Source organism: Pan paniscus, chromosome 17 (assembly GCF_029289425.2).
Source record: "Pan paniscus chromosome 17, NHGRI_mPanPan1-v2.0_pri, whole genome shotgun sequence".
NCBI lineage: Eukaryota > Metazoa > Chordata > Mammalia > Primates > Hominidae > Pan > Pan paniscus.
Window position 1 is genome coordinate 85,784,741 of NC_073266.2, and position 14,633 is coordinate 85,799,373.

Genomic DNA, 14,633 nt, shown 5'->3' on the forward strand with positions numbered 1-14,633 from the left:
ATTTGCATTTCTCTGATGGCCAGTGATGATGAGCATTTTTTCTAATTCAACCATTGTGGAAGACAGTGTGGAGATTCCTCAAGGATCTAGAACTAGAAATACCATTTGACCCAGCCATCCCATTACTGGGTATATGCCCAAAGGATTATAAATCATGCTGCTATAAAGACACATGCACATGCATGTTCATTGCGGCACTATTCACAAAAGCAAAGACTTGGAACCAACCCAAATGTCCATCAATGATAGACTGGATTAAGAAAATGTGGCACATATACACCATGGAATACTATGCAGCCCTAAAAAAGGATGAGTTCATGTCCTTTGTAGGGACATGGATGAAGCTGGAAACCATCATTCTGAGCAAACTATCACAAGGACAGAAAACCAAACACCACATGTTCTCACTCATAGGTGGGAATTGAACAATGAGAACACTTGGACACAGGGTGGAGAACATCACACACAGGGGCCTGTCATGGGGTGGGAGGAGTGGGGAGGGATAGCGTTAGGAGAAATACCTAATGTAAATGAGGAGTTAATGGGTGCACCACACCAACATGACACATGTATACATATTTAACAAACCTGCACGTTGTGTGCATGTACCCTAGAAATTAAAGTATAATAATTTTTTTTAAAAAAAGCACAGGGCTAATTAAAATTCTCAGTTGATCCTTAGGTCTCATATGTGTTTAAGCTTATTCTCCTTCCAAATGTTTTGCAGAGATACAAAAATAAAACAAAAGGGATTGACTTATATATCACCATGACCTTTCTGTCTACATACTGATGAAGATAATGAGCAGTGAAACAGAAAGCGTAGGCAGAAGAAGGGAAAAGAAGGGCTCAAGATGATCTGCTAGCATGTTGGGCTTAGCATAATCATAAAATTGACTGCATTTGAATAATCTCTTTCCAAATTAAATGAGGATTAAGTGTCCAAATTTTATTTTGGAAGAAACTAAACACCCACGTCAAGCCCCAAAATATTCAATCCTTACCCTTCCAAAACTGCCTGATTATCTTACACTAAATTATTCCATTAGCAATGAAGTTTTCATTGCTTTTGGGCAAGAAGGCAGAGAAGATTACAGAATGCAATCTGGTACTTTTATACAATGCAGCTATGACTTTGCCTCTTGAGTACACAGTAGGAAAGAGTACTGCAACACTGTTTTATCTAAACTGGCTTATACTCAGATGACACCAAGCCATATAAACAGGAAAAGAAATGTACTAGAAATGTATGGGAAATGTACTAGATATTCCCCATCAAAAGTAAATGTAAAATCTGGGTTTGTTGTAAATCAGAGACAGGGATTCTGAAATAAAGGGAAGGATAGAAAATAAAGAAAAAAAAAACAACCACATTTCACAAAACCAAGATAAATGAAAGGCAAATCAGCACATGAAAACATGCTAAATGTAATTTGTCATTAGGGAAATAATACTAAAATTAAATGTCATGAGACATCTATTGGAAGGTTTAAAATATTTTGAAAATACACGTACTGGCAGCGTGCTTAGTTCTGCCTTTCATTAGGAATGCATTTTTAGTTATGGTAAAAGTTACTGGTCAAGAAACATTTGGGAAAGTGATCCATCATCAACTATTGAAATTATCACACTTTCCTCACTGCACTGCAATGTCAACTTTGGCATAAATAATCTAATGGAATATATGTGCTTCTGGACTCTTACTGCGTATTCATCTCTTAGTCTGTATTCCTGCCAAATCTGCCCAATAAATATTAATATTGATAGAGTTCAAGAGCGTAGTATAAATGTTTCCATTTTATTCTAGCAAATTGCCATGGCTACTCTTGGGCATAAATATTTCCTTACTTATTTAGAATTTTTTTTTAACTGTGATCTTATCTCCCAAAGAACTCCTAGGATTTTGACTGAGATTGTTTGGACTTATAGATTAACATGGGGGATAATCTATTATAACTAATATATAGCTATGAGTTATATCTTTAAAATATTTAGTCTGTCAACCTTTGAATATAATTTTCTTCCATTAAGTTAGGTCTCCTTTAATATCTTTTACAAATGTCGTGTGATTTTTTAACATAGAGGTTTTGTACATCTTTTGTAAAATTCATGCCCAAGCCTTTGATATTAATGAACTCTATTTGTGAGATATTGTTTTTTTAATCTGTTTCCCATTAGCATATAGAAATATGCTTAAATTTTGTATATTGACCTTGTCCTTAGAAAAATGACTGAATTTATTATTTCTAAAAGTTTGTCCATAGATACTTTTGAGTTTTCTACGTAGGCAATGATGACATCCATAAGTAATGAAAGTTTTGATTCTCTTCCAGTTGTTATTATCCCTTCATTTTTTTCGATGCCTTGTACTGGCCAGAATCTCTAGTCTAATGATAAATGGAAATGATACAGTAAGAACCCTTCATTCTATAACTGTCTAATGAAACAAATTCACTTTTAAGTATCCATTAAGTGGAGTCAAAATTTCTCAAAAGAAGGGGAAAAGCTAAAAAGTGATGTAATTTAAGTTTCACTCAAAATTTATTTCTTTTAGCCTATTACATTATTTACTTACCTAGAGTATAATAATGCATGCATATTATAATAATTATAGCTAATGTAAAACTGAGTTTATTATTAAAATATTAGATAAATATGGATCACTTTTAAGACAGAACATTAAGGAAATAAAATATATTTGTTCCTTCTCAAGTTGACTATGCTCAATTTATTGTTTTTAGCAGCTGCGTTCTAGCTATTAGCAAGCACAATTGAGTTTAGTGACAGCACAAATCCAGAAGGTCATTTACATAAAATAGAAGTGAGATATTCTGAAACATAAATCCCAGAGTGTGCAGAAATGAAAAAGAAAGCTTGATGAATAATTCTTTCTATTTAATTAAGAATGATTCAACATCTACAAACAGAAAAAAAATCGATCTGTCTTCAAATTATGTCACTTGTGAGGAATAAACCAATTCTCAAAGCATAATATAGAGAAGAAAAATTGCATTGTTTAGAGAGCATATTAGCTACTTTGAATTCCAGAGAATTAAAACGAAGATCATGCACTGACATGCAGCTCTCACGTAATTTCAAATCATAATTTATCTCTACACAGTCAAACTCAGAAATGTCCCCGTCCCCACAGCTGATAACTGACTTCATCTTCACAAGCACTGTATGTATGCAGTTTATATACTGTGTATATAAACACAGACACAAAATATCTGTTCTTATTTGTATATATCATTTATTTTGGAGCCCACAAATAAATGATAGACATTTTGTGGATATATACACCGGGCATATATCCACAAACAATTTTGTAAGTCATACTATAAAGCCTTCAGAATGCCAGTATGCAGACATTTTCCTAATGTATTCTACAATTATTAAATTTTAATTTGATGAAGAGTGATATACAAGGGAAAGAATAGAATTGTGACATGGAAATCAGTTCCTCGCAAAAATTGAATCTGGTCACTGTTGTTAAATTTTGAAGTATGATCTAAAGATTAAACTCAAAAAATATTGTAACATTTGTTATCTTAACATTTAATAGATTCCTTTTTCCCTGCTATATTTGGTTTCTACTCCTGCCGTAACAACCTAAGATTATGGGACTTAAACAGCCCGAATAGTCAGAAACACTATTCAGGTCTCACCAGGTTATTATAATCAAGGTGTTGCCATGGCTGCATTCTTTTTCAAAAAAAAAATTAATTTTTACGGATACACAGTAGGTATATATATTTATGGGGTACATGAGATGTTTTGAAACAGGCATGCATTGTAAAATAATCACATCATGGAAAATGGGGTATCCACCCCCTCAAGCATTTATCCTTTGTTTTACAAACAATCCCATTACACTCTTTTAGTTATTTTAAAATGTACAACTAAATTAGTATTGACTGCAGCTACCCTGTTGTGCTATCAAATAGTAGGTCTTATTCATTCTTTTTATTTTTTATACCCATTCATTATCCCTACTGCCTCACATCCCCCCACTACCCTTCCCAGCCTCTGGTAACCATCATTCTGCTCTCTATGTCCATGAGTTCAATTTTTTAGATCCCACAAATAAGATCCCACAATTAGAAACTGGATGGAGAAAACATAATAAAAAGATAATTCAACTGTGTTTGAGAAAGAGAATCCTATGAGAAAAGGCCCATCCAAAAGAGTTAGCATTGTGTGCATATGCAGACATAATTGTGATTTTTAAACCTGGTAAGTAGCCAGATGGCAGTTCAATCAGCTGTCAGTCGTGTGAGCATCTCAAAATCAAGATGGTTTAAACAACAATCATTTATTTAATTCATATTTCTGTGGGTTGGAAATTTGGGCTGAGCATTGATAGACGGTTTTTCTGATCTGTACTAGGTTTGGCTGACCTTGGCTGGGCTTACACATGTGTCAAGGTCAACCTCCTGTCATCTGGACTGGTTGGCTTAGGGTTGTCTCTTTAGGACAGTTTGCCTCTCCTCTGTATTATGCCTCATCTTCCAGCTGGAGAGGTTGGGGCTTGTTAAGCAGTGGCTCAGAAGATTCCTAAGGAGCAGCAGAGTATTCAAGGCCTCCTGAAGCCAAGGCATGAAACTGGCATAAGGTCACCTTCTGATGCGTTCTATTGCTCAAAGCAAGCCACAAGGCCCATCCAGAGGCAAGGAGTAAGAAAATGGCTTCTGTTTACTGATGGGAAGAACCGCAAAGTCACATTGTAACAAACCATGGGTATGAGGAAGGAAATAACCATCGCCATCTTTATGACCTATGGCTGGATTCAAAATTAGAGGAAAAAAAAAAAACAAAAAAATAGAAATACGATGTTAATAATCAAGCCCTCATAGGCTCTAATATTAATGTTTCTTGGTTAGAACTTTTCTGGTTTTAATTAAGAACTTTGTGTTGACTGGTGTAGGTCAAACTGATAATTTACTTAAATAGTATCTCACAGTTTCTGAGGACAAAATGTAACTGCTTTTATTCTGGTTCTTTTGTGGATTTTCACGGCATAAATATGGTTGTTTAAGTGTGTATTCTGTTTTGTAATCTTTAGTGCATTTTCATGGATATAACCGGCTGGTTGGTAGTATAATTTTTAAAACACATATTCCCTATCATTAACTTAATAGATTTTAAGACTCAATCTAATATAACCGCCATAATTGTTTAAAGAAAATATTGTTAAAAAGAGTAGCCAGCTCTTTGATGACGACTTTATTTATTAGTTTTTATTTTATCTTTACTGATTCCTGGAACAAAAATTCAATTAAATTTTTAAAGTTGTGAATATTGTAATTCCTCAGTGCTTATGTGCATATGAACATCTTTCTGCTCCTTTTAACTTGGGTAATATTCTGGATAGGTAGAAAATGTTAAACGTATCCGTGTGTCTTTAAAACTGGAAAATTATTTTTTACTATCTTCTGGCATCTAGTGTTATGAGAAGTGAGGCCCGTCTCACTTTTCTCCACAGCTTCAAAGATTAAATGTGTTCTGTCTAGATGTGTAAGATAGTCTTTTATTTTTAGAAAGATTTTTTAATATTAAGAACTCAGCTTATATTAGAAGAATGAAAAATACAGCTCTGTGTTCATAATTTCATATTACTTTTTCTCTATACACAGTAGCCATTCTTAGTTCATGATAAATTTTCATTGTGTTCTCCCCTATAGAAATAGTGGTTATACACAATCTTTGCCTAACCTAGATTTAATTTCTATATCACTTTATTTTTATTCTATTGCACACTTGTATTTATTCATTTTTTATGCATTTTTCTATTAACGGACCCATTTTTTTCCAAAAATCATTGATTCTACAAATCACCTCTCATAAAATATTTTAAATTTATAAAATTATTTTACCCTTTTCCTGGTCTCTTTAATGCTCTCTGTTTTAGATTATATATATATATGTGTGTGTGTGTGTGTGTGTGTGTGTGTGTGTAGATATATATATATATATTTGTTGTTGTTGTTGTTGTTGTTGTTGTTGTTGTTTTTGAGACAGAGTTTGGCTCTTGTTGCCCAGACTGGAGTGCAATGGCACAATCTCAGCTCACGGCAACCTCCGCCTCCTGAGTTCAAATGATTCTCCTGCCTCAGCCACCGGGGTAACTGGGATTACAGGTATGTGCCACCACGCCTGGCTAATTTTGTATTTTTAGTAGAGGTGGGGTTTCTCCATGTTGGTTAGGCTGGTCTCGAACTCCCGATCTTAGGTGATCCACCCACCTAGGCCTCCCAAAGTGCTGGGATTACAGGAGTTTTTTAAAACTTCCTAGTCTGACTCATCTTCTTGTTCTCTATTTTCTACTTCTAGAATTTGACTTATCGAAAAAAAGCTTAAGCAGTATTAACATACACTTTTCCTACCCCCATTCAAGAAACAAGAGTCCAGGAAAATAGTTCTAAAGATTCTTAAAACTCCTCATCCGTTAACAGGTAAAGAACTTTTGTCTTTCAAACTCACCTGAGAAGATTAAACTGAGGAAATAGGAAACAAAATCCAAAATACAAGAGGATGATGCTAAGTTCTTGCTGTGCAAAGACGACAAAGTAACATACTACAGGGGTGGAGACAGAAGAAATCAAATAAAATATTTTTACAAACTACAGAAAACCCTGTCCTGTTTTCATGCATCATCCTAGATGAGGGATGGCCAGAGGATTCCTCTAGTGCAGGGCTGCTCAGAATGTGGTCCACACACCAGCAGCAGCAACATTATCTGGACATTGGTAGGAATTCTTGGGTCCTGCCACATCTTATTGAATTTGAATCTTTGAGACTGGAGCCAAATCTCTGTATTCACAAGCCCTCAGGTGGTTAGTTTGAATGCTAACTTTGGAGAAGTAGTAGTAGGGAATGTACATTACACACCATTGAATTAAGATTAGTGCATTCACAGAAAAGATGTATAAGGAACTCCTGTGAAATAGTTGCATTAAGTGGGAGGACCACCAGTAGGGTTGCTTAAGTCCCCAGGGCTCATCTTGTCTAGACATATACAGTACAGTTGTCAAACAGTAGTATGCTGAAGCTAAAGGAGTAACTATGACGATGACAATCACTGTAGACCAAGTATTAAATCCATGCAATGGTTTCCTGGCTTCATATGAGAATTAGATTTTTGAATATGTCCACATTGGGGCTAGGTTGAACTGAACCTCAAGAAAAACTGACACTACATGTATTTCTATCTAGATATGCAACTGTAAATGATTGGAGGCCAAGAAAAAATTCTAATTTAAGAAAAAAAGTTCAAATGTATTATTTATTACAACCAAATGCTTTTATGTAAAACCATACACATTACATAAAAATCATTTTCATACGGCACATTTTCTGTTGAATGTGTTCCCCTTTGTTAAAGCAGTTTTATCCAGTCTTACTATAAACTCAAGATGATGTGGCTTATCTTTTGACGATTATATTTTTATAGCTGAACATTCGTTAGTGGTACTTTTCAGATTTGATCAGGGCACCATTTAGAATGGCCTGCCTGTGTGAAGTTGTGGTGGGAATGGGCAGGAGGAGAAAGGGTTGGTTTTAAACCAAGCTGCAAGTGTAGCCGGCTGCTCTCCAGGTCTCCTTAACTGCAGGCATGTTTCTTACAAATATCCTGGGAGCATTTCATTAGGACTACCTATATATCAATTCCTTTAGGCCTGCTGTCTAACAATAACCTAAACCAATATACTTTTATAACTTTAATATCTCTAGACAGTTCATTCACACATCACTCTTTGAAAAGAGTCTGTCCTATTCTAAGCAATAGCTGTCTAATCCAAATATGTAGTCTAGTGGTTTTCAAACCTTATTTCTTCTCTCTCCAGGGTTTGGTTAAAGTGTCTCTGGGATGCTATTAGATAAAGAAAGAAAACTAATGTTAGTCGTGGTCTCTTCCCTTAATTAAATTGGTATATTTCTGGTTCCATCTGTTACGTAAAATTACATTTCTTCAAATAGTCTGCTTATTAAATCTTCTGTGAATATTTAATAAGGTTCTGTTTATTAAACAATTGAAGTTTGAATAATCCTCATATAAGCCAGGGAAATATGTTAGCATGTGATATAATGTTCCTGGCAAACTTCAATAAAACACTTAACATTTGCTAGGGGTTCTCTGGAGGTAGCATATTAACCAAACTTATTCCAGCAAAGGTTAATTTAAGTAACCTCAGTAGAGTGCTCTGGGACAGTTGGAGACCAGTGATGACTGTGTAATCACCCCCTTTAGGAAAAAGCTTAGACTTTCATCAGTAACATAAAAAATCGGTCATAAAAAGACTAGAAGCCTGGTAGGAATGAAGAATCATCCTTATTTTTAACATATCATTTCTTATTTTCTAAATTTTTCAAAGCATTTTCTCTAAGACATTAAAAAACATATACTAGTTTATTTTCTCTTTTTGCACAAATTTCACTGATAGATATATTTACATATATTTTATACAGTAACTTTTGGAAATATATATACTAGAGATAGTAATTGCAATTTTAAATTCAATTGACCAGCTTTTGAAATATACTTGTCTCAAATTCTATTGCTGATTTAATTTCTTTTTTCAATGTAGAGTGTCTACATTTTTAATCTATAAAGTGATTAGAGCAGAACAATTCTTCTTCATTAAATGATAATAGTAAAATGCTGCTCTATAGGTAAAAACTAAAGCCACAAAGAAAGTCACCGATTAAGTTGACAACCACATGCTGGTAGTTAGAAAGAAATACTAGTTTCAAGACTTCACAACAGTTTAAGTTAAATATTTTGTTCTCATGTTTATGATTCTATTTATTGTCAAATGTGTGCTAATATCTAGGAATACTATGCTGTCATAGATTAACGTTTAGTTATTTCACAGAAATCAAAGTCCATCTCCAAGAGTTTTAGATTGCCAAGGATTGTTCTGTGCCTGATTAGTATTTTAAAAGACACAGTCACATGTGATAGCATGTGGGTGTTCTCTTTCGTGTGGTACATATAGTCCTGATGAAAGTGCTATTAAAGATCACATCATATGGATTATTAAAAGCAATGATAGTGTGTTGACTGCAGCAGTTGCTTAGACCTGGCAATATGAGTGGGAGAAAGCTCTTTCTCTAGGTAACTATTGCTCTCATTCAAACATAGCTGCAGGCTCTTACACTTTGAATCACCTCACAATAGATTTTAAACATAATGAGGAATAATAGAAAAGGGAGTTATTGAACTTACAATAATCAAGTCAGAAATGCCTCAAGTAGACTCATTTTAAATTACTTTAAGGAACGTGAGACTATGAGCTTCCTTAACAATATAAAATTTCCTAATCAATGAGTCACTGCTTGAATACAGTAGCTATGTTGCCACACAATGAGACAAAAATGCATATAAAAATGTTCAGGGTGTGTGATGTACTAGGCATGTTGCATATATATGAAAAATGAGAAGTATAAAGTATATAATATGTATTTATATGGAAACAAATCCTCTGCCTTTGAGGTATTCTTAAATATCGATATCTTGTAGTTATAATGTTTCTCTTGAAAATCCAAAATTTTATTTTCCTTCAAATTATCCAGACATTTAATCTTCTTTAAATATAAATGTAAGTTAATAAATTATTCTACAATGTGTAAGTGTGAACAACTACTGAGAAGTCAAACACAGTATTTTCATTGTGAACAGTTTCTCTAAATGGTCCCTACCTTCTTGCTCCGATTGAAACTCGAATCTCCCCTGAGGATGCTGATTCTCCAACAGGCTTCTCAGGGATGCCTGTGCTTTCCTCCCCCACACCTCATACACCTAGGCTTGAAAGTGACGGATGTGACTTCTTTGTTCTGCATTGCTTTTTCTAGAGCCTTCCCTCTCCGCCTTCAGCTTGGACTTTCATATCATGAGTCAATCTTTTCTTGTTGCCAGTAGCACTGACTGTGGTTTACTCCTCCTTATTCCTTGAAATCTTATGTCTGTGCTCACTCTATTTCTCTCCAACACAACTTTTAAATCCTTCATTATTTCACTGTACACCTGTGTGGCCTTTCCAAATCCTGGAATCTATGTTATTTGGCACCTTCAAACTCACCTGAGAAGATTAAACTGAGGAAATAGGAAACAGTCCTCCTTAACTGTCACTTTGATGCCTGTATCTTATACCTCATCACCATTAATGTCAAAACAACTACAGTCCTAGCCACCAAAATCTTTTCCAAATAGTCCTATCGCATAAAAATCGAAAAATTGAAGATCTCACAAGCTCTTACACTCAAATTGATACACTTATATTTGACATTTTTCTATTACTTATGGAAATAGTACTAGGAAAAATGTATAAGTGTACCAAAATTACACTCAATATTGATACACTTATATTTGACATTTTTCCTATTACTCTGAATAAATCGTGAGTAAATCTAGTGAAAATCGACCTCCCATTCATATATTCTGTTTCTGTCTCACATAGTCCAGGATAATTCTTAGCAATTATCTTTTCTCTCTCCTTCATCTCTCCTTCATCTGTAATATATCTTTCCCTTATGTCAACAAACAGCTTGTCAGGCCTCCCTAAATAATAATAAAAATAATAACCATAACCTCAATCTCCACTTCTTTTTCCGACAACCATCATATTGCTCTGTTTCCCTTTACAGAAAAATATCTCAAAATTGTTTTCGTCCACTGTTTCCAAATTATCTCTTTTGTCTCCCCTAAGGTCACCAGTGTCTTCCATATGTTCAAAACCTGTAGTCAGCCCTCAATTCTTATTTGCTTGACCTTTCAGCGGTGCTTGATGCCATTGATCATATTTTCATTTTTAATATTTTTAGTCTTGATATCCAACTGGCCATATATTCTGGGAACTCTGTTATTTTCTTCTTCTAGTTATTGTACACAAATGACCCCTAAATTGTTATTTTGGTCCTGCACTTCTCTGGATTCCCAAGACTATAATATCCAATTCCTACTTTACATTTAAATTTGAAGGTCAAATAGACATCTCAATCCTAACCTGGGCCATCTGTTTGAGAACCTTCAATATTAGTGTCTTCTATGTGATGCCACTGGCATTCTGGAAGCAACATGAATAGAATGGTGAGTGAGCATCTCAGGGTTAAGGATTATGGTCCTTAATCTCATCTTTTCAGCTGGGTACTCACGCCTCTAATGATGGCTAGAATCTCTCAGTTCAGAGATCCTTTCTACCCGTTCTCTCTCTAAACTTTAGAACAAGGGCAGAGGGCAATCCCTAGAAGTTGGTAAAAGGCTGGAGATGTGAGCTCTAACTCTGCCAAATGATGTGCCCCTGTTCCTCCTTATTCAAGTCATGCCTCTTTACCTTCATTTTACAGAGGTGATAGTTGCCACCAGTTCCTGTGACTTTTGAGTTTTCTGCCATTTAAATACATTTGGTCCTAGTTTCCAAACTTTTTCACTATATGAAAAAGTCATTAATGTCAAAACAACTACACAGTCAACTAAACTAAAAAGGCAACTAGAAAGTCATTTAGTATTAAGCCAAGTAAATGACCAGTTATTCATCTTCTACCCTATTTCCAGAACTCTGCTGCTGTTGATTTCTTTCTTTCATTATTCCCTTAATAATATCTTTTCTTAATAATATCCTTTCTTAAAATAGAAACAATAAAAACAAAAATAACTTTTACTAGGGTTCCTGGAAAGAAACAAAAACCAAATTGATTAATATGCATTCAGTCCATCTTAATCCAAAATTGGAATGATCAGTTTTACATTTAGAAAGCTACTAAAAATGACACAACCACTTTAAGACCAAAAAAAAAAAAAAAATACTTCCTACTACAATGTATTTGCTACAGTTCTCATGTTAATTATTTCTTAAAACCATGTAATTAAACATTAATATATTGATTTAAGGGAGGCACACAGTAGCTTTGCATGGTAAAATGAGGTAACATAATTTTATAATGTCATTTAACGCTTCTTTAAAGACAAAATATTATTGCTAAAGCTAGAGTTGGAAGAAATCATCTCATGTCACACATAACTTTAAGTGAAGACAGATTGTATATCCTAAAAGTCAGAGGGAATTATTATGCAAATTGGACACTTACTGCTTTTCATATAGAAAGAACTGGATAAATATCATCTTGCTAAATTAACTAAAGAATAAAGGAAAAACGTTATTTTGTTGATGACTTTTTATTATTCGTGACTTGAATTGGTATGCATAAAAGCATATTAATTGTGTAAAACAAGATTTTCATAAATTTTTTCTAATATTCACAATTTTGCAAAGTTGGTAACATTAATCACCTTTTACATATGAGAAAACCAAAGTTCCTAGAATTCAAATATCTTGCCTAATTTAGTTAAATGGAAAAGTTGGAATTCAGACCCACACTTGTCTAATATCAGGACCTATTCATGCCACTAAGTTCAATTTTGGCTTGAAAACATTACGATGTAGAATATATTCTTAGTTAACTTAGGATATGGGTATCTATCAAATGAGCCATTCCATAGCACCATTATCAAACCTTTTCCAAATGAACTGATTAGCTGATCTAATTTATTTTATGATGAAATGTTCCCCTTTGTACAATGCAGTTAAGATATTTACATATAAAATACTTGCATACTTAGCATCAAAATAAATTTCAACCTGTCAAGACATGTAATTAATACTTATTATGTATCCAGCACATACTAACCAACATCACATTTATTTTGTTAAATTCAAGGATATAGTACTGACCAAAGCAGTCTGCATTCATGACTTTGTAACCTAACTAGAAAGATGAGATGATAAACAAGTAGTTAAAAAGCATCAGAATGCAAGTGTTGTGAAGGAGATAATATGGTGTGCTACATACAAACACACACACACACACACACACACAGAGTATATATACATATTTGTGGAGCGTAAGCAGGAGAATTCACTTTTACTAGATGTTAGATGCTTCCCTGTGAAAGTTAGCATAGGCTGAGTCCTGAAGAAAACAGTCCAATAGATAAGGAAATAGTAAACTGTGAGGAAGAAGGAAGAGCATATGTAGAGAGCATAATGATGGAGAGAACACGAGGAAATGAACTGGGAACCAAGGAAGGAATTCAAAAAAATGTGTAAAAATGTCCCTATTCCTCTGTTATTCCTTTGTTCCCTGCACGGAGGAGTAGAGGGGGTGCAGTTTTTTCTTTTAGTTTAGTTTAGTTTTTTTTTTTTTTAAACTGACTACTGTGATTGGTTTCATCATGATAAGATTTTCATTGATTCCAGCCCTCTGTATGTGGAAGAAAATAGTCTGACTTCCCAAATCACTACCATAATTAACCATTCTGCTAAAGTCTGCTACAGTCTTTTTCCACCCAGCGTTTTTTAACTAAGATGTTATAATCAACGTATATACTCTCTATTTAAGTCATAAAAATGTCTCCCCTGGCTCTCTAAATACCAACAGAGTATTTATACTAAGAGTTAAAAGTCAAAATTATTTTGTAAGAAAGGACTTCCAATAACAGATTACACCCCCTAAATCCAGAGAAAAACATTTAGCACCTTAGTAGCACAAAGGTATATGAGTCCAACAATTTGGGAATGTTGGAGATTTGAATTTTATTATGAAAACGCGGTATGGGTCAATTGAATCTTGAATACAATTCTTCAATATGTTGAAACAAATTTTCACATAATAAATATAAAACATATAATTATACTCTGTCAGTGACATCTTAACAAACTAAAGATTAGTATGCTATTAAAGTATATTTGGGTTTTCAAAATAAATGCAATTCACTGGACTTTTATGGTCCATATAGGGCTAGGAAGAATTCAAACACTACCCCCATGGTTCTCAAACTATGGTTCCATGATTATTAGCATCAGCCACATCTGGCAACTTGTTAGCAGTGCAAATCTCATATATCCTAAACTCTAGGGTCAGACACTCCATAATCTGTGTTCTAACCATCCTTTTGGTGACTAAGAATACAAATATTTCTCGCATAAGCAAGTTTCTAAGTAGCAATTCTGAATCAGCAAATACATCTCAGTAGTAGTCATTTGCTAATGCTCTTATATTCCATCTATAACTCATCTGCCTGTTTCTTTTGAGAGAAGTAAAGAATGGTATGCTTTCCAAATTAGGTCAACGTAATGTTTTCCATTGTTATTAAATTTAAAATAATATGCATTTAAAGAAAAATAATGGAAACTATGTTACAATAAATTTGGATAATTTAGTCATGTTAAGAATCAAGTATATTTTAATATTACAGATTGTAGCTCAAAGAGGGTCAAAGTTATTTAGATTATAATGGGGCAAATAAAAATAGCCTAATTTTGAAAAACAGTTCTGTGATCCATCCAGGACTTTATCAGTTGATGGCAACGGGTCTTTATTAAATAGAATGTCTTTCCAAAATCTATATTTTAATTTGATCAATTCAGATAGATCCTTGGCGTGTTTCATATACATAATCCTAACTTGGTCAACTTTGGCCCATATATGGAATGAAAAGAGATGGCCAAAAGGAAATATTTTTGTGAGGCAAGATAAAGGATGGAGTGGAAACACAATGTTTTTTGTTTTTTTTTTAAGTGAAAGGTTGACAAAATTTATGATAAGATCAGGGGAAAAAAGAAAATGAAGGAATA

At 34.0% G+C, this 14,633-nt stretch overlaps 1 long non-coding RNA gene across 1 annotated transcript; it reads right to left on the reverse strand.

Moving 5' to 3' along the window:
* Positions 1-4,296: 4,296 nt before the first annotated feature.
* On the reverse strand, positions 4,297-11,006 carry LOC130540984 (uncharacterized). The gene is made up of 4 exons (XR_008955021.1): positions 9,703-11,006; positions 7,828-7,873; positions 6,484-6,577; positions 4,297-4,783 (listed from the first exon to the last, which is right to left on the reverse strand). It is a non-coding gene; the product is annotated as an uncharacterized LOC130540984 (long non-coding RNA).
* Between the last annotated feature and the right edge of the window lie 3,627 nt (positions 11,007-14,633).